The following is a 19,694-nucleotide window of genomic DNA, read 5'->3' on the forward strand; positions in this document are numbered from 1 at the left end:
GTGTAACCGGCTAAATGTGCTGTAGTGCATATGCCAGACCACGATCATTTCGCGTGAATCGCGTAGAAGAGAACATTGTTGAAACAGTTCGTTAAGCCAGAGAATGTCTAATAAGTGCTCTGGTTAAGCAATCGCATGAAATAAGGAGACTACAGACAATTCGGTTTTCAATTCAACTGTTAAACTAATAAAGTTCATTTTCAAGGTATGTGACTGCTATGTGAAATTTCAAATGCTTAGCCTACGCATTGCATTAGGTCTGAGCACCACTGGAGAAAACACTAACATGCAGTAAGCTAATGTTAAGCTAAGTTAAGCTAACGTGTGCTTCTAACTTAGCCACTAAAGGCTGATAGGCTACATTGTGCACATAAATCATGACAGGGGAAAGAAAAACATTTTAATATGATAAATAAATGGTTTGGTTTGTTTTGACAAGCAACATGTCAGGTCGAGTGGCGTGGCTGAGTTGAGAGGTGGGGCTATGTCGTCATAAAGTTGCCGGCTTCGCACCTACAGGCGTCTACACGGCGAAAGTTAGCCGGCGGTTTCAAAAGTTCCCACTTCGGAAGCTGGTTTTAAAAGCTATCGGTTTCAGTCTCCTAAACTGCCGGCGTCGTGTACATGCAAGGCGTAACCGTAAACAAAACCTCACCGGTTTCACAAAAACCGGCGTCGTGTGCACGGCCCCTTAGTCGGCTTTTCCACGTGACAGAATAACTCTATCGGTTGGACATGTCACGCATGAAACAATGCTGCAGAAACACGAAAATTTGACTGAGTTTGGTTCCTGTTGATATCTATTGCATGATGGGTAATAATTTAAAGGAATCCAGTCTTGTAAATAGTGACCCTGCAAGATCCCTAGTCATTGCAAAATCATAGTCTGTGACTTAAAACTCTATTACTTGTCTTTAGATGTGAGAGGGTCTGAGACTGTAGTCTTTCAAAAATCTTTTCCAAATCTTTGCAAATCTTTCCAAAGTCTGTCAGTGTAAGGAGGGCTTTAGGCCCCGTTTACACCAGGGTTATGCAAAATTCGAATTGCAATTCTGCTTCCTGTTTGCTACCTCAATTGAAATGCAAGAATTTAAGAGCCCAATTAAATTCTGGAATTTTGTACAAGCCTGGTTTACATGAAGGGAAGACGCAGATATTTCCCTGCGGTTTGGCCCTGTTTTTGTCACAGAAAACGATTATTTCTAAAAACTTGTTTGGCTACTGATCATGGATGCTATTAAGTAACTCATTTTTAGGTTTGTGCAAACGCTTTTGGCCTATTTGCATTCGCAAATACAGTTCAAAAGAGAACTGGGATTTTTTTCGGGATCCTGATCCTTGCCTAACGTAGGATTGAGCTTCTCCTTACACTGCCACAGACAGGTTTGGCATGCTCTTGACGGCATATATATGTAACGGAGGCGAGCTGAGCTAGCATGCTAGTTGCCCATGTAAATCCTCACACCCCTAACCTTAAGAACACTTCTAACTGCTGAGTTGGAAGCCTGGGCTTTTAGCTCAGTGGTTAGAGCGTTCATCTCCCATGCCGGTGTGTGTTGAGGTGGCAGGTTCAAGGGCCGTGAGCGGCGGACGAATTACGACCTGTTACATATGTATGTTTTCTGTTTCTGTAAATGTGTTCCTGGAGTGACGGGAGGACAGTTGGTATATGGGTGCAATAAATAGTTCCAATGACGTTTGGAAAGTTGGCGATGTCAAAGAAATCCTGCTTGATGTGTGTTATTTTAGCATTAGTGGGGAAATATGTGTATTGACTAGTGCGCTGTAGCAAAGCGTTAAGTACTTATGATACGACTGAGTGCAGATTGCGATATTCCCACTGCTGATGTTATGACTGTTTGAAATGATCCTGATGCCAATACTTGTAGTGTAGCGAGGAGTTTAACAACTGCTGGAATGGAATGTGAACGCTGAGTCGGAGATTCAATGTCATCTTTGATTTCTTCCAGTAACTGTAATATTGCATGACTGCTTAATCTGTAACGTTTAATGATTTCGCGTTCACTCAACTGAAAAAGTGTGATCCTTGTGGCAAAAATCTTTTCAGCTCGTTTCCTTAGCCTATGTCTTCGTCTTGCTGGGATTACTGCTGCCATTTCACCATATGCAAGGAAAGCGCTTCCTGGTTTACCCCTGCTTTTAAAAGTCAGAGAATTTTCAAAGCGAAGTAGAAAAGCGCTATCACCGGCGTTTTTTTGTTCATACCTCGGAATACATAATTAGGTGCTCTTTACGCTTCCCCTCCCATCTCTTTACGTAAACTCCCACTTTCCCCTGGATCCTCCCATGAATGCATATGCATGACACGAAAAACGCAATTAGCCATTTTCAGCTCCCACGACAGGCAGATTGCGCTTTTACCTCATTGCGGCCTGTTTGTATACCTCACAATGATTTTACACGCAAGTTGTGAAACAAATTCTGTACGCCAAATTCTGTATGTCAGACCACCCACCTTGAACACCTGTGACCAGTTGGTTAGGAAGCTTAGTATCCAGCTATACAGCATATTGTTCAATCCCAGGATCCTCATCTTTATTTTCTTCTTTCACCTCGTCTCATGATCTATCGCTGCAACGCAAAGTACATGTATCTCTGATGGCCAGGTTGGTTTAGTGGTAAAAACCTCATGAAATAAATGAATATATGCATTCACATCTGTCATAAGAAATCAGTGCATTAGATATTTGAAAAAAGTGAGAAATAAAGGAAATAAAAGCACAGTCTAAGTGGATCAACCAGAAAGGCGTCCAAACACAGTGGCGCCATGGCAACATAACCTAGGGGCCCATTGTATTCCTGTATATGAAACAACGAGAATGACTTTACATTGAGAAAATAATAATAATGGCAATAATGAGGTTTGTTGCCTTAGTTTTAACAGTGAAATTCAATTAAATTATATTAATCTGATCTAGCAATTTTGTCTGTAAAATGTCAAAGTAATTAACTGCTTTGACATTTTATAGACCAAATAGCTTGGTCAGATTAATTTAATTGAATTCCACTGTTAAAAGTTGTAATATCTTTGTCTCATGGCAGTGAATCAGTTTTATTGCAGATGATTTCGTTCTGTGGGTCATGAGAGTCTTCACTGACAAATTTGAACATGTGTGGCACAATGGCACACCATTGACAACTTTAAAGGACCATTCACTGCCTTTGCCCTCTTACATTTTGTAGTCAGGAAATTGGAGAAAATGCTGTCATTTCATTTTGTGATTTGCTGAAGTGGCTCTAGTGCACTGTGCTCTGTCACGGTGAGCATTTTGGGGGGAAAATGTGTATTGTGGTGTCAGTGAAAAAAGGAAGTGTGATGCTCTGATTGTACATTGCTTTTGTGTGACGCCATTAAAAATGATTACACCACTGACCAAGAAAAACAGTATTTTATAACGCATTAAATTTGATGAAGAGATTCACTATTCACTATTCATCCGCATTCACTAATAGCAACACGCCATGGTTCAAGCTCTCTTGGCTTGTAAAGGGAATGGTTAGAAGGTGCCCTCATTGGTTTATTGGATGTTACGCCCAAAACACACCCATGATTAATTAAGAAACAAGCCCTTTTGACAGCCCTTTTGAGCCATGTGTCTGGCACCTGATCATTTATTCCACTGTCAAACTAGCAAAAGTGGACTTGGACACACCCTAAATGCACTTAAACCATGCGCTTCAGAGCCATTTTAGATTGTCGAAATAGGGCCCTAAGTGTGAATGATTATGAAATGTACATTTATTGATTCCCCATAGTAGATAATCAATTTGTCCTGCTACAACAGGATCAGAGTTAATGTGAGTCAATGTGGTAGTCCCTGTGATACTACTGATTCACTTTATGTTTCTTCGTTACATGTTGCAGTAGATAAAGACTCAGTTTTTGATATGCAGAAAAAGATGCAGTTTTTAAAATAGAGTTTCTATGTGCGCAGGTGTAAATTGCATCACAGGCAACTGACATCCAGGTGCGTGTCTTTGCTATGCAATGCTATATACAGTACACCCAGGTGTAAATAGCCACATAGGATATTCCCACTAGGAACAAATAGCATCTGCCTTTGAAAAATCAACTGAACGTGGTAATCTACCCCATTCAAAATGCTAGGCTAATTTGCACAATCTTTGGCCAACATTGTATAATACAACATGTACTGTACAATGTGAGAGGACCTGAGGACCATGCCATTCTGTGCACAGCTGAATTACAGCTTGAATCTTGAATTACATTTCAGTATAATTCTGGGACATAATAGACTAGACTCTGCAAGTGGCATACCTTCCACAAAGAGAGAAAAGAATAAACAGAATGTATGTGTGGAATGCAGGAGAACAAACCTCTCATTTGCTCTCGTATTGAAATGAGCCAGCTCTGCTGAACGCAAGGTGAAATTACCCATGAGGCATGTAAGGATCGCCGGAAAAAAAGTAATTCCAGTACCTTTGAATTGGATTGTTCCACCATCCACTTTAAGACAATTTAATACCCATTATGAATTTTTAAATAACCATCGATCATGGCTTAAATGGCATTTGATACCACTGAACTGGCTTGGGTGTATTTCAGATTCAAGTCACATACAAGAGTAGTTAGACTTGCTAAGGAGGTGTGATACCATTATCATGTGGAAGAAGTGTTCTGGCGCAGCAGTAATGCTACCAGAATAGCTTCTAGTGTTGGAGGTCTCACAGAGATTTGAGGATAGTGATGCACTGACGTTCTCTTTCATCTCAATGGTAGTCGCTTAGTCTGTGCATTTAGTCCAGGAAGTACAGACAATGGGTACTGCCACTTTTGCGTCATAGAGCTATTCCAGGGCAGAATTAATTCAGAGGCAGTCATCTCATTGGTACACATTATATTTAAGACTTTTCATTTGTGAGATTCGGAAAACTCTTAATACATTTGAAAAGTAAAATGGCTGAAAACAAATGGTGAACAGATGCTTATTAGAGGTGAGCAGGCGGACAACATACAGTTTGCCTTCCAGATATTTACAGCATAACTTATTTACTGTGTTGCTGTGTGAGTCACACAATGATTATCTTATTGGTTTATTGTTGGTGTCAAAATACTAATCTGAACTGAATTACACCATCTGGTGACAGGCATGATGGGTATCAGGTACTGTAGGCCTACAGCTGAGGACAGGATTTGGGACATAACGGTTTGATCTGTTGGTGAAATTAATACCCTCTTTGTACTTTAAACTGCTTTTCTACAACAGCTACATGTACATTGACAAATTGAGCACTAGACAACTGGTGAAGAATTAAAGCAAGAGCAAGACTGCCAAAACCTGATAATATTTTCATGTTTGCTGTGTAAATGTCATGTTTGCTAATAACCTGGAAGATACTGTATGGGAACCCTCAAAATAAAATGTTTAGGAAAAACAAGGGATATAAAAAACAAACACTTTGAATGATCTCAGTAGCAACACTATTTTTCAGCTAACTGCAGGGTTTGACATGACATACAACATGTACATACACAAACGGGATGTCAGGAGCGGGGATTTTTAATGCAATCCAGTCAACCAATCCATCAAACTAATCACATTTAGTTAAAATATTCTGCCACACTTGGCTTTTCACGCTTTCATTAGTCAAAATACTGAAGTCTTGACTGTATCACTCCCCAACACTTGACACTTGGCCATATATTGAAACCCAGCCGCTCCAAACTGAAACATGATGACAGCCTTTCGCAATGGAATCACTCAAACCTCCCTGTGATCAACAAGCATGGAGAAAAAGATGAAGGCGAATATGAAGCATAGATAATGGCGGAATTAAAAACCAGGCCCGGCTGACAAATGAGAGGCAGGGACACTGGACACAGATAAGGAAAGGAAAAAATATTAGAGGAAATTCATGAAGTGTGTTGGTGTAACGCGAGCCCAAGCAGACAAAGTCATTTCATCCCTGCCTTTGAGAATGACTCCAACATTAGCAATCCTGTGTCCAGCGAGACCAATCAAAAATGTAATCAATATGCGCTGGTCATTAAATTAGCCTCCATATCATCACCAGTGGCTAGTTAATTGAGGGCATAGGTTTGGTGCCCACCCAGTCAGCCCAGCTTTAAAGAGATGTTACTACTTTGAAATAAATTGCTTCCTTCAGCATGGTAAGTTGTTCACTGCATTTCCATTTTAACTATAATAAGGCTGATGTGGATAGTGTGGAATTTCCTTTTAAAAATGTATGCACCACCAAGCACTGATGCCCAAAACATTCACTCATTCATTTCACATTTTATACAAAGAATTACATGCAGTGTAATATGCAGTGGTAGCATAGTGGATAAGGAGCTAGGATAGCATGCAGTAGCCAGAAAAGTTGTGGATTGAATTGCCAGCTTCCACCATTGCGCCCTTGAGCAAGTCACTTCACCCCGAGACTATGGCTCTTGTAATATAGTTGACATATGTAAGTCACTTTGGATGAAAGCGTCTGCTAAATGAATATATGTAAATGTCAATCATACTAGTCAGTGTACAAGAACTGTGCTGAAAAGAATATTGTAATACAGTCTTTGCCTACTTATAGTTGGACAGTCTCTAGTTTGAGGCCAGGCAAGGTCAGATGCAATTCTGTAAATATATTTATGTGCAAAACTAAAGAGATAATTTGCTATCACTACCCCCATTTAGCCGTCATACCATGTTTTTGGATTAGACTTCTTTGATCTTACTACCCCTGTCTTATTGTATGTTCTGTTGTAAGGTCAGGTTGATTGCCTCAAAGTTTTTTTTTTCACTCCCCTTTGGATTTTCCTTTGAAAACAGCATTTCACTAATTAATGTAACAGAGTATCATTCCTTTTTTAATGTTAGTTTCATGGCTCAATGCCCAAAATATTTGCTAACTATTTCTTAACCAGAAGGAAACTTTTCTGAAATGTACCATCCTAAAATGAAACTTTTTTCAAATTTTTAGACTAACAAAAATATTGGGCGCCAGCATATATAGGCTGATATTGCATGCTTCATTTATATATTTAATTAATTTATAATACATTATGGTAAACAAATTAATGTTAACAGCGTATTTTTACATAAAATGACACCTATACATTTTTAACTCATTACAAGCCTGTACATGGGGAAAGCTGCGCAGCCAACAGGTGTTGGCCTAAAGAAGCTCTGACACAGCCCAGCAGGCTTTCTTCTCCTCTCTTCATCTTGCTCGTTGAGGAGCGTTCGAGAGGGCGGCCACGGCATGAGCAGCAGCGGTGGTGCGCGGGTCAGGCACCTTCCCAGGATGGAGCCGCCATTAGGAGCAGCTGTCGGAGACATCTGCCGCTTTCCATTACCATCACAGCTCAGCAAGCGTGGCCTTCATCCGTTCACACTGCCGCAACCCACCCTGGTGAGGTAACCAGCCAGGCCGGCCCTTCTCCTCATCTTCCTCCTCCTCCTCTCCCGTGACCCTGTCATGGCCAGCGTCAACACAATACCACCCTCTCTACAGAGTCACTGTCCGCAGCACTCAGTTTTGAAAGCAGCCCTCTGTGAAGAGCCTTCACCTCTCCTCTAACTGAGCCGTGCCCTTCATTCAACCTCACAGAACCACCCTCCGCCTCTCCGTCCTCCACCCCCCGCCCTCACCAAGTCTGACTTCACGTCCTCCTCTCTCCAGTGTTCCTCTTCTCTCATTGGCCCTGTGGTCTGAGTTCCTCTTCTCTCATTGGCCCTGTGCTTCAGCCTGTTAGGTTCAAGATCAGGCCACGGCCTTCAGTCAGACTTGCACCTGCCAGCATTTTTTTTTACATGGTATAATCCAAACCCCCCCCCAAAAAACTTAGTCCGTAGTAATTGGATTTACATTTCTGAGGTAGCAAGTACCCAGTTGCCTTCCTTATCAGTGATTTCTTGTTGTTGTTGTTTTTTTATTATTAATTAATTACCAGGTTTGGAGGTGTGTTGTGTTTTGGTTGTGTGGAACAGGCACCAGGGGGTATTCACTGCATTCATGCCTTCCCTGGGGTGTTTATGATTACTGTTGATAATCACGTGCGTCTACATCACCTCGCACCACGGGGCATCTTATGTTCACGCTGATAAAGGGAAACAAAACACACTCACAGCTTTTCTTTGAGTCATGCCAAGATGCAATTATTATTGTGGGTTCTCCAGTGAGTGGAGCCATCAAAGAATCTGAATAATTAATAATTTGATGTGAAAGTAGAGTGTTGCCGTTGGATTGGTGTATCCCAGTGTGTTGACATCCTATTCAACTGTGTTTACAAAATTTGTTTGTCAACAAGCTTTTTTTTAGGCTCACTGAGTCTGCCAGTCAGTTTGACTGTGACAGCTGAATAGAGTGTACTAAGATGCTGTCAGAAGCACCTTTATATGCTAAAGCTTTAAACGTGGAAATGGAGGGAAATACCCAGAGAGCAGAATTGAGTTAACAACTGAGTAACACTTTCAGTGCGCAGCCAACGTTTGCAGACCAAAGCGATGGGTCTCCTCCTTTGCTGGCATTGTTCCCTTAACAAATAGTCCTCATAATGGAAATCTATCAGATTCCCGAGGAGAGCATTCGTTTTCATTATCAGCAGTTCTCACATAACGCCGCCGCGGGCTGCACTCTCACTCTGCGAGACTTAAAGAAGGCGGAGAAGGGAGAAAGAAGAGTGGAATTTGTCCTGCAGTGGTGTTTTTTCCCCCCACCCAAACATGTTTTTTTAAACACATTTGCGATTTTGCAACTATCCGCTGTATTCATCTTAATCATGGAATAGGAAATGTAATTGCATTTTTGGGTCAGCCAGATGGTCCCTTTGTTGGGGAGATTAATTACCCTATCGGATGGCATTAATAAAGCAAATATTTGAGGGGGAAATGCAATTTACAAGAACGCATGGACACCATAAACAGGTGAGTCAGGGTCTGGGCCATGCAGATAGCCTGCAGGAGCTGCATAGCTAATTCCCCCGCGTGGCCAGGCCTGGAGAAGAGAGTCTGGACAGAGAGACAAATTAACAGTCATGCACCTGTCACTGAGCAGGGCACCCAGGTCCAGCCCACGGAATGGAAATTCAGCTTTTCTCTCTCTCTCTTTCTCTGAACTACTTCTATGGAGTTCAGTGATGCAGAAAAGGGAATTCATATGAATTCATTCACGTCACTGTAATGGCACATTACTCCCAAAAAGAAGAGACGAGACCATCAGTGTAGGGAGGTGTGATCTGAACATCAAAGATCCCTTGGGCATGTGCTCACTAAGAATGCTATTTTATGGTGAAGATATGTCATTCCCAGTTGAGGTCAGAGGATGATGTCTTCGTAGTGGGTCTAGATATTAGTCCCGAACACGTACTGTAGATTAAATAAATGACCACACAGTAGGTCATTTGCAGCTGATTTGAATTGTAAGATACTCAGATACCAATATCCTTGTAAGAAAGCTCTGGAAATCTATTTGAGTTCTCTGTGTCAATGGAGTGTGTTCTAACGGCTGGAAATATTCCAGACAACAGAAACCAGTTTACATTAAGTTGTGATGGGAAAGAGGTCAACTTGGATACAAGTCTAGTCTATAGTCTGACGCAATCAAAAAGCAGTGCAGAGTAAGATGCTATGTTTTGGGTGAAGGTGAATGGAAGATTTTATCTGTCAGCTTGAAATAAGGTGCTCAGTAGGAGGCCCTCTTGTTTCAGTTCCTCACAGTCTCACATCTGAATAACTTCAATGTGTAATATTTGAATGGAGAGAGTATTGCTTTTATTGAGTGGATATATTCTTGCCTCAGTTCTCTTAATTTGATTTTTTATTTGATCTGAGGCTTTGGCCTCTTCCTGGTATAAATCCATTGGATTATTAAGTGGTTTATTGCTGGATTTTTATTCGTCAAAAAATAGAGTTAGTGTTGGATGTTATTTGAAAAAGATGATGTGATGCAAGCTCTGGGATTTTGATTGACGGACCTGTGTGTGTGTGTGTGTGTGCGCGCATGTGTGCGAGTGGGTGCTTGAGCGAGTGACATTGGCCTCTGCAGATCCTGAAGGAAGCGGGGAAGCAGAAGATACATGTTGTGTATCACTTTTATTTGCTGACTCCCCTCAACTCACATGCCATTAACATTCATGCCCAGAAGGTGAGACTCATACCAACATGCTTCGGCCAAGAGTGCAGAGCAAGTCATGGTGATGAAGGATTATTCAGGATGTTTAGTCTGGCAGCTGTATGCAGCAGCCACATGTCTGGTTATCTTAGGTCAGTGAAGTGATCTCTCAGCCAGAGCATGAGCATTGGAAATGAGCAAAAAAAAAAAAAAACTTGATTGTATCTTGCCTGGGTCAACAAAAATTGGCTGCACTCTAACACAAGATAATGTATGATGTGAACATGTTCCTCGACAAATGCAAAAAGATATTGTCATTGAGAGTAACTGGGCCCGATATCAAGGATAAACAAAACAAAAGCAGTTTTAGTATGTACTATACTGTATGTACTTATGATGGTGCATGTCTAGCCACAGTGGGCAAGGAGTTTTTAAGGCCAAATTTAATGGCTGTTCCTCTGGTATCTTAAGGTCATTACTCAACAGCGATACTATCTCTTTGTGTTTCCGTTATTCAGCTGATGGGAAATTAATTACCCCGTGTCTTCGCTTTGCTCAGAGCGCACAGTGAGTGCAATCGAGGACACTTTCAAAATAATTAAGATGAAAAATATCCCGTGGTCTGTTCACTCATAAAGGACAGCTTGAACCCCTTGTTCTATTCTCCATTTTGAAGCACTTACATGGTCAGTTACCACAGCATGAAAAGTGTTGATTGCTAAAAAATAAATAAATTAATGTGAGCTGGGGCTAAGCGATAGGAAGCCTCTATTGTTTCTATAGAATAAATATCAAGCTGATTGGAATAATGAACCCTTTGTATGCACGTTCCACACAGCTGGAATCTACCCATCTGATAACTAGGAATGAAAGGCTGTGATGCCTGATGGTTCGCAGGTGGTGGGTGTGACAAACATTTGTCACATGACCGCTGGAGTTGAAACGGCTCTCCAATTATATGATATATTTTCAGATGTAATCTATTAAGTGTTGAGTGAGACAATGTGAAAGTACTGAGACATTTTATCAGTTGTACTCCGGAAGTGTCGGTTTTAACTATACTTTAAGTGCAGAGGACCAAAGTACAATAGGAACTATTATGCAACATATTTGGCTTTCCTTTCTAATGAGTCCATCTCCAATAACCTCCAGTGCTCTGTATGTATAATGGGATTTGGGGCTGTGAATAGTCTGCAGCAGACACCTCCTGGGCGGCACGGTCGTCTCTGGGATGTGGGAGATTATTTCCGCTCCCATATTTGGCATGGCACCGTGACTGTACCTCCTATGCGAGGATATTGGTCTCCTCTGACTAAGAGCTCGGCCAGCAGAGTCAGGCATTTTGGCTGTATGTGACTTTGTTTAATTCTGTCATGGTTATCACCTCCGTGGTTAATCCCATCCAGGAATAGATTGTGTGGGTGTCTTCTTTCACTGTTCAGTTTGACTGTACTCATGCAGCTAATTAACCATGATTATGCTGAGGGCACTCTGAAGATGATAAAAACAATCTACAAAATGGACATCCAGATCTCTAAAGGTGGTTCAAAATGACAATTTCTCTTTGATGTTCTCACAACAAAAGACTCTGACACGTCGGGGGGTAGTCTGTCACACTCCCTTGTGCAGGTGAAAATAGTTACTGCGTAGTGTTTGCATGCCCTGCCAATTTAAGCACAGTTGAACTTAAGGTGACTGTACCACCTAAAACTCCTAAATCTGTAAATAACTATCTGTATGTAACATATTGGTGATTAGTCTTGACTTGATCCTTACAATGGAATGTAGTTTGATCATGGTGATATGAATCATGACACTCTAAAGTATCTGTGCATAGTGCATAGTCTCACTTTAGTTCTGCATACAAATAAACCTGTCTTTGGCCCTTGTCCTAGCAGATGTCTACTCAAGATGTTAGGTTGACAAAGGGGTATACGTGCTGATTTGCAACAGATAGCGAATAGGTATGAGGTATAAAACCAGACATTTTCTGAAGTTTGTTCTCTTATGTTTGTTTGTTTATTTGTTTGTAAGTTTGTTTCTCTTCTTTTTCTGGCTCTTGCTCATATTCCAAATATTATATATTTGGGCCAAAGTCATGGAATATCAGGGAATTTTGTTGTATTGTCTTGCCAAAATACATTAATAGAAATATATTTCTGGTTATTAGATTTACTGCTTGCTTGAGTAGCCCAACTGTGTTTATTCAATGCCTATTTATGACCGCCGCTAGCGAAGCGGTCATATAGGGATTGTCAATTTTTTTTTTTTTTTTTTTTTTCCCGTCATCTACTTCCTGAATTTTTGGTCAACGATACCCGGGACACCGAACCACCGGGGCACATGAAATTTGGTGGGTATGTAGCCCCACTAGACTTTTACGGAAAAATTTCGTTTCGTCCCCGGGGGCCAATCCCCCCCCGTGCTGGGCCCCCCGAACCGCAAAAAAAGCAGTTTTTCCTAAATAACTACCTGATCCGTGGCACTGAGAATGAAGAATCTTTTATGGTATGTTGGTCTCAAGGGCCCACATCAATCTGGCCCATAATCACTCATTTGTGATTTGCACCCCCCCGGTAAAAAATGAAAATGCAATATTATTCTGCTTTAATCGCCCCTATCTTCAGTGAAGATGTTCAGAACTGCACCAAATTTTATGTGTATGATTGACCTGGCATTCTTTGGGGGTATGCCAAGTTTCGTAGAATTTCATCCATGGGGGGGGTCTAAAAAAAATTAGGTTATGTGTACATTTAGTGACTGTACACTCATTGGCCTGTAGATGGCAGTGCACACATATACACATGCACACACACACAGGCGCCCACATACTATCGGTATTAGAACGGCCAATACATAATTACAAATTCAGTAGGATTAAAAGAAAGCCAAAATAAATATTCATCATCATTATCATGGCTGCATTTCCAGTATTGGCGATAAGTAGTCGTTTGTCCACTAGATGGCGCGTCGTTGCAGTGAGACGTAATTTTGTTGGAAGTTAAAAGTGGGTTGGAAAAAACAATGGACGCTTCATACAAGGAGTGTAGTTTACTGCAGAGAACGTCTAATAAGGATAGGATGATGTTCACATGAAATGTAATTTCCATTTCTTCTTGAAGCCGAAATAAATCTGAGGATGTTTATCGGACATGCTTGGTTTTTACTGCAGGTACGTTAATCTTATAATATCAATAAGGACCTAGATAATGTTACCGTTAGCGTTGGTTGAGTGATGGAGGCCAATTTGATTGATTGCATTTGTAGAAAACTATAAATGCGGTTATATACCAAGCAAATTGATAGCAACACTGTAATTGTATCTTTCGACTGTCATTTGTTGCATGTGCTACAAAAATCATTCTGTGCAATGGAAGATTTACCAACGTTACACCGGTCTGATACAGTTTTGCCTATACATGCGTGAGACTGAGACGCCTGTTTATTTTGTTTTAAGTGCGTGCAGGGTGTGAGAGGGGAATCGATGTGCTTTGATTCCAGCTTGGTAGTTGTATTCTGTGAAATTAAAAAGCACGTGTGTGTGAAGTATTCAATGACACCTTCATTTCATTATGGCTGCTTTAGCAACACACCTTAAGCTACTGTGTAGTGGGTCCCATTTAGAAGTGGCTACTTCATTCGCGCTTTCCTTGACTCATGGAGCTGCGTGAATTTTATTACAACTTTTCGCCACGATATGGCAGTTTCAGTCCGCTTGATACTGTAAGGCGTAAGCCATTGGTTTCCAAAGTAGATTTTATTTGTGTCGCCAGCATAGCCTATTGACAATTTATGTTGTAAATAGGCCTACCTTATAAGTCTACCTGTAGCTTAGGGAAGCTAACAGCTTTCTATTAGGATCTAGTTACAGTGCATGAAAATGCACTGTACTGTTATTCCAAGGCATTTTATTATTACAGTGCATGAAAATGCACTGTACTGTTATTCCAAGGCATTTTATTATTATTACAGTGCATGAAAATGCACTGTACTGTTATTCCAAGGCATTTTATTATTATTATTACAGTGCATGAAAATGCACTGTACTGTTATTCCAAGGCATTTTATTATTACAGTGCATGAAAATGCACTGTACTGTTCTTCCTAGGCTTCTTATTCTTCTTATTCTTATTCTTCTTCTAACGCGCTTAATGCAGCTTCAACCGTTTAACGTAGAAACTTCATTCAAACTATGTTACGTAGGTCTTACTTAGGACATGGGTGCTATGTATTTTTCAGCTTTGTAACTTTTATACTTTTTAAACTATTAATTAAAAACTAATCAAAATTTCCCCATAGACTTAACATGGGCTGATGACATCACAATAGAGCCGTTAAGCAATTAGAATCCTATGGCAGGTGTTCGGGCCAGCTGCATCAACTGCCAGTCTCAGGCTTTAAGCATACAAACTGGACCTATTAAGACTACACATCCTGTTCAACTGCTTCCTCTGCCAAAAACTGTTTCAAAATAAAAGTCCTCACTACAATATTTCACTGTTAAACAATTTAACCCTTTAAACTACTGAACTTTTTAACTGTTCAGCCATTGTAACTGTTACTTGTCATCAACTATGACTCCTACCCACTGTAGCTAGTTAGCTAAGTTAGCTAAGTAACTTGGTTAGCATAGTTAGCATGCTAGCAAGTTAGCATGCTAGTTAGCATTTTTAGCAAAACTACTAAAAACGATTAGCTAAGTTAGCTAAGTCACATGGTTAGCATAGTTAGCATGCTAGCATGTTAGCATGCTAGTTAGCATTTTTTATAAAACTGCTAAAAATGATTAGCTAAGTTAGCTAAGTCACATGGTTAGCATAGTTAGCATGCTAGCATGTTAGCATGCTAGTTAGCATTTTTTGCAAAACTGCTAAAAATGATTAGCTAAGTTAGCTAAGTCACATGGTTAGCATAGTTAGCATGCTAGCATGTTAGCATGCTAGTTAGCATTTTTTTGCAAAACTGCTAAAAATGATTAGCTAAGTTAGCTAAGTCACATGGTTAGCATAGTTAGCATGCTAGCATGTTAACATGCTAGTTAGCATAGTTAGCAAAACGGCTAAAAATTATAAGCTAGGTTAGCTAAGTCACATGGTTAACATAGTTAGAATGTTAGCATTGCTAACATGCTAGTTAGCATAACTACTAAAAATGAAAACATTAGCTAAGTTAACTAAGTTAAGTATTATCCACCTATTTAACCGTTCAATCATTCCAACTATATTAAACCTTATCTACCAAGCAAATCATTTAACCATATAAACTATCCACCTATTTAACTGTTCAGTCACTCCAACTATATTAAACCTCATCTACCTAGCAACCAATATAGTTTGTTTTTACTCTGTATGATATTTTACATCATATTTTTTGCATTTTCATGCACTGTATTTCCTTCAGGAAATGCTTTTCTAGTTATTATTATTATTCTTCTTCTAACGCACTTAATGCAGCTTCAACCGTTTAACGTAGAAACTTCATTCAAACTATGTTACGTAGGTCTTACTTAGGACATGTGAGCTTTGTATTTTTCAACTTTGTAACTTTTATACTTTTTAAACTATTAATTAAAAACTAATCAAAATTTCCCCATTGACTTAACATTATGATTATGACATCACAATACGGCCGTTAAGCAATTAGAATCCTATGGCAGGTGTTCGGGCCACCTGTTTCAACTGCCAGTCTCAGGCTTTAAGCATACAAACTGGCCCTATTAAGACTACACATCCTGTTCAACTGCTTCCTCTGCCAAAAACTGTTTCAAAATAAAAGTCCTCACTACAATATTTCACTGTTAAACAATTTAACCCTTTAAACTACTGAACTTTTTAACTGTTCAGCCATTGTAACTGTTACTTGTCATCAACTATGACTCCTACCCACTGTAGCTAGTTAGCATGGTTAGCATAGTTAGCATGTTAGCATGCTAGTTGGCATTTTTTACAAAACTGCTAAAAATGATTAGCTAAATTAGCTAAGTCACATGGTTAGCATAGTTAGCATGCTAGCATGTTAGCATGCTAGTTAGCATTTTTTGCAAAACTGCTAAAAATGATTAGATAAGTTAGCTAAGTCACATGGTTAGCATAGTTAACATGCTAGCATGTTAGCATGCTAGTTAGCATTTTTTGCAAAACTGTTAAAAATGATTAGCTAAGTTAGCTAAGTCACATAGTTAGCATAGTTAGCATGCTAGCATGTTAGCATGCTAGTTAGCATTTTTTGCAAAACTGCTAAAAATGATTAGCTAAGTTAGCTAAGTCACATGGTTAGCATAGTTAGCATGCTAGCATGTTAGCATGCTAGTTAGCATTTTTTGCAAAACTCCTAAAAATGATTAGCTAAGTTAGCTAAGTCACATAGTTAGCATGCTAACATGCTAGTTAGCATTTTTTGCAAAACTACTAAAAATGATTAGCTAGGTAAGCTAAGTCTCATGGTTAACATTGTTAGCATTTTAACATTATTAGCATGCTATTTTTGCATTTTCATGCACTATATTTCCTTCAGGAAATGCTTTTCTAGTTACAGTGCATGAAAATGCACTGTACTGTTATTCCAAGGCATTTTATTATTATTATTATTATTCTTCTTCTAACGCACTTAATGCAGCTTCAACCGTTTAACGTAGAAACTTCATTCAAACTATGTTACGTAGGTCTTACTTAGGACATGTGAGCTTTGTATTTTTCAACTTTGTAACTTTTATACTTTTTAAACTATTAATTAAAAACTAATCAAAATTTCCCCATTGACTTAACATTATGATTATGACATCACAATACGGCCGTTAAGCAATTAGAATCCTATGGCAGGTGTTCGGGCCACCTGTTTCAACTGCCAGTCTCAGGCTTTAAGCATACAAACTGGCCCTATTAAGACTACACATCCTGTTCAACTGCTTCCTCTGCCAAAAACTGTTTCAAAATAAAAGTCCTCACTACAATATTTCACTGTTAAACAATTTAACCCTTTAAACTACTGAACTTTTTAACTGTTCAGCCATTGTAACTGTTACTTGTCATCAACTATGACTCCTACCCACTGTAGCTAGTTAGCATGGTTAGCATAGTTAGCATGTTAGCATGCTAACATGTTAGCATGCTAGTTAGCATTTTTTGCAAAACTGCTAAAAATGATTAGCTAAGTTAGCTAAGTCACATGGTTAGCATAGTTAGCATGCTAGCATGTTAGCATGCTAGTTAGCATTTTTTGCAAAACTGCTAAAAATGATTAGCTAAGTTAGCTAAGTCAAATGGTTAGCATAGTTAGGATGCTAGCATGTTAGCATGCTAGTTAGCATTTTTAGTAAAACTGCAAAAAATGATTAGCTAAGTTAGCTAAGTCACATGGTTAGCATAGTTAGCATGCTAGCATGTTAGCATGCTAGTTAGCATTTTTTGTAAAACTGCTAAAAATGATTAGCTAAGTTAGCTAAGTCACATGGTTAGCATAGTTAGCATGCTAGCATGTTAGCATGCTAGTTAGCATTTTTGCAAAACTGCTAAAAATGATTAGCTAAGTTAGCTAAGTCACATGGTTAGCATAGTTAGCATGCTAGCATGTTAGCATAACTGCTAAAAATGATTAGTGAAGTTAGCTAAGTCATATGGTTAGCATAGTTAACATTTGAACATTGTTAACATGCTAGTTAGCATAGTAACTTGGTTAACATTATTATCTTTGTTAACATAGTTAGCATAACTGCTAGCAAAAATTGGAGCCATTCCAACTGTTAGTTTTCGTCAACTATCTGCCTAAATAATTTAACCATTTCAATTATCAACCTATTTAACTGTTTCCAACTATATTAAACCTTATCTACCAAGCAAATAATTTAACCATATGAACTCATCATATTTTTGCATTTTCATGCACTGTATTTCCTTCAGGAAATGCTTTTCTAGTTATTATTATTATTATTATTCTTCTTCTAACGCAGCTAATGCAGCTTCAACCGTTTAACGTAGAAACTTCATTCAAACTATGTTACGTAGGTCTTACTTAGGACATGTGAGCTTTGTATTTTTCAACTTTGTAACTTTTATACTTTTTAAACTATTAATTAAAAACTAATCAAAATTTCCCCATTGACTTAACATTATGATTATGACATCACAATACGGCCGTTAAGCAATTAGAATCCTATGGCAGGTGTTCGGGCCAGCTGCATCAACTGCCAGTCTCAGGCTTTAAGCATACAAACTGGCCCTATTAAGACTACACATCCTGTCCAACTGCTTCCTCTGCCAAAAACTGTTTCAAAATAAAAGTCCTCACTACAATATTTCACTGTTAAACAATTTAACCCTTTAAACTACTGAACTTTTTAACTGTTCAGCCATTGTAACTGTTACTTGTCATCAACTATGACTCCTACCCACTGTAGCTAGTTAGCATGGTTACCATAGTTAGCATGCTAGCATGTTAGCATGCTAGCATGTTAGCATGCTAGTTAGCATTTTTTACAAAACTGCTAAAAATGATTAGCTAAGTTAGCTAAGTCACATGGTTAGCATAGTTAGCATGCTAGCATGTTAGCATGCTAGTTAGCATGCTAGTTAGCATTTTTAGCAAAACTGTTAAAAATGATTAGCTAAGTTAGCTAAGTCACATGGTTAGCATAGTTGGCATGCTAACATGTTAGCATGCTAGTTAGCATTTTTAGCAAAACTACTAAAAATTATTAGCTAAGTTAGCTAAGTAACATGGTTAACATAGTTAGCATGTTAGCATTGCTAACATGCTAGTTAGCATAACTACTAAAAATGAAAACATTAGCTAAGTTAACTAAGTTAAGTATTATCCACCTATTTAACCGTTCTATCATTCCAACTATATTAAACCTTATGTACCAAGCAAATAATTTAACCATATAAACTATCCACCTATTTAACTGTTCAGTCACTCCAACTATATTAAACCTCATCTACCTAGCAACCAATATAGTTTGTTTTTACTCTGTATGATATTTTACATCATATTTTTTGCATTTTCATGCACTGTATTTCCTTCAGGAAATGCTTTTCTAGTTATTATTATTCTTCTTCTAACGCACTTAATGCAGCTTCAACCGTTTAACGTAGAAACTTCATTCAAACTATGTTACGTAGGTCTTACTTAGGACATGTGAGCTTTGTATTTTTCAACTTTGTAACTTTTATACTTTTTAAACTATTAATTAAAAACTAATCAAAATTTCCCCATTGACTTAACATTATGATTATGACATCACAATACGGCCGTTAAGCAATTAGAATCCTATGGCAGGTGTTCGGGCCACCTGTTTCAACTGCCAGTCTCAGGCTTTAAGCATACAAACTGGCCCTATTAAGACTACACATCCTGTTCAACTGCTTCCTCTGCCAAAAACTGTTTCAAAATAAAAGTCCTCACTACAATATTTCACTGTTAAACAATTTAACCCTTTAAACTACTGAACTTTTTAACTGTTCAGCCATTGTAACTGTTACTTGTCATCAACTATGACTCCTACCCACTGTAGCTAGTTAGCATGGTTAGCATAGTTAGCATGTTAGCATGCTAACATGTTAGCATGCTAGTTAGCATTTTTTGCAAAACTGCTAAAAATG

The sequence above is a fragment of the Alosa pseudoharengus genome, unplaced genomic scaffold (assembly GCF_046254945.1).
Source record: "Alosa pseudoharengus isolate Yale_2024_CS ecotype anadromous, Long Island Sound unplaced genomic scaffold, YU_APseudo_1.1 YU_APseudo_1.1_scf_8, whole genome shotgun sequence".
Taxonomy (NCBI): Eukaryota; Metazoa; Chordata; class Actinopteri; order Clupeiformes; family Clupeidae; genus Alosa; species Alosa pseudoharengus.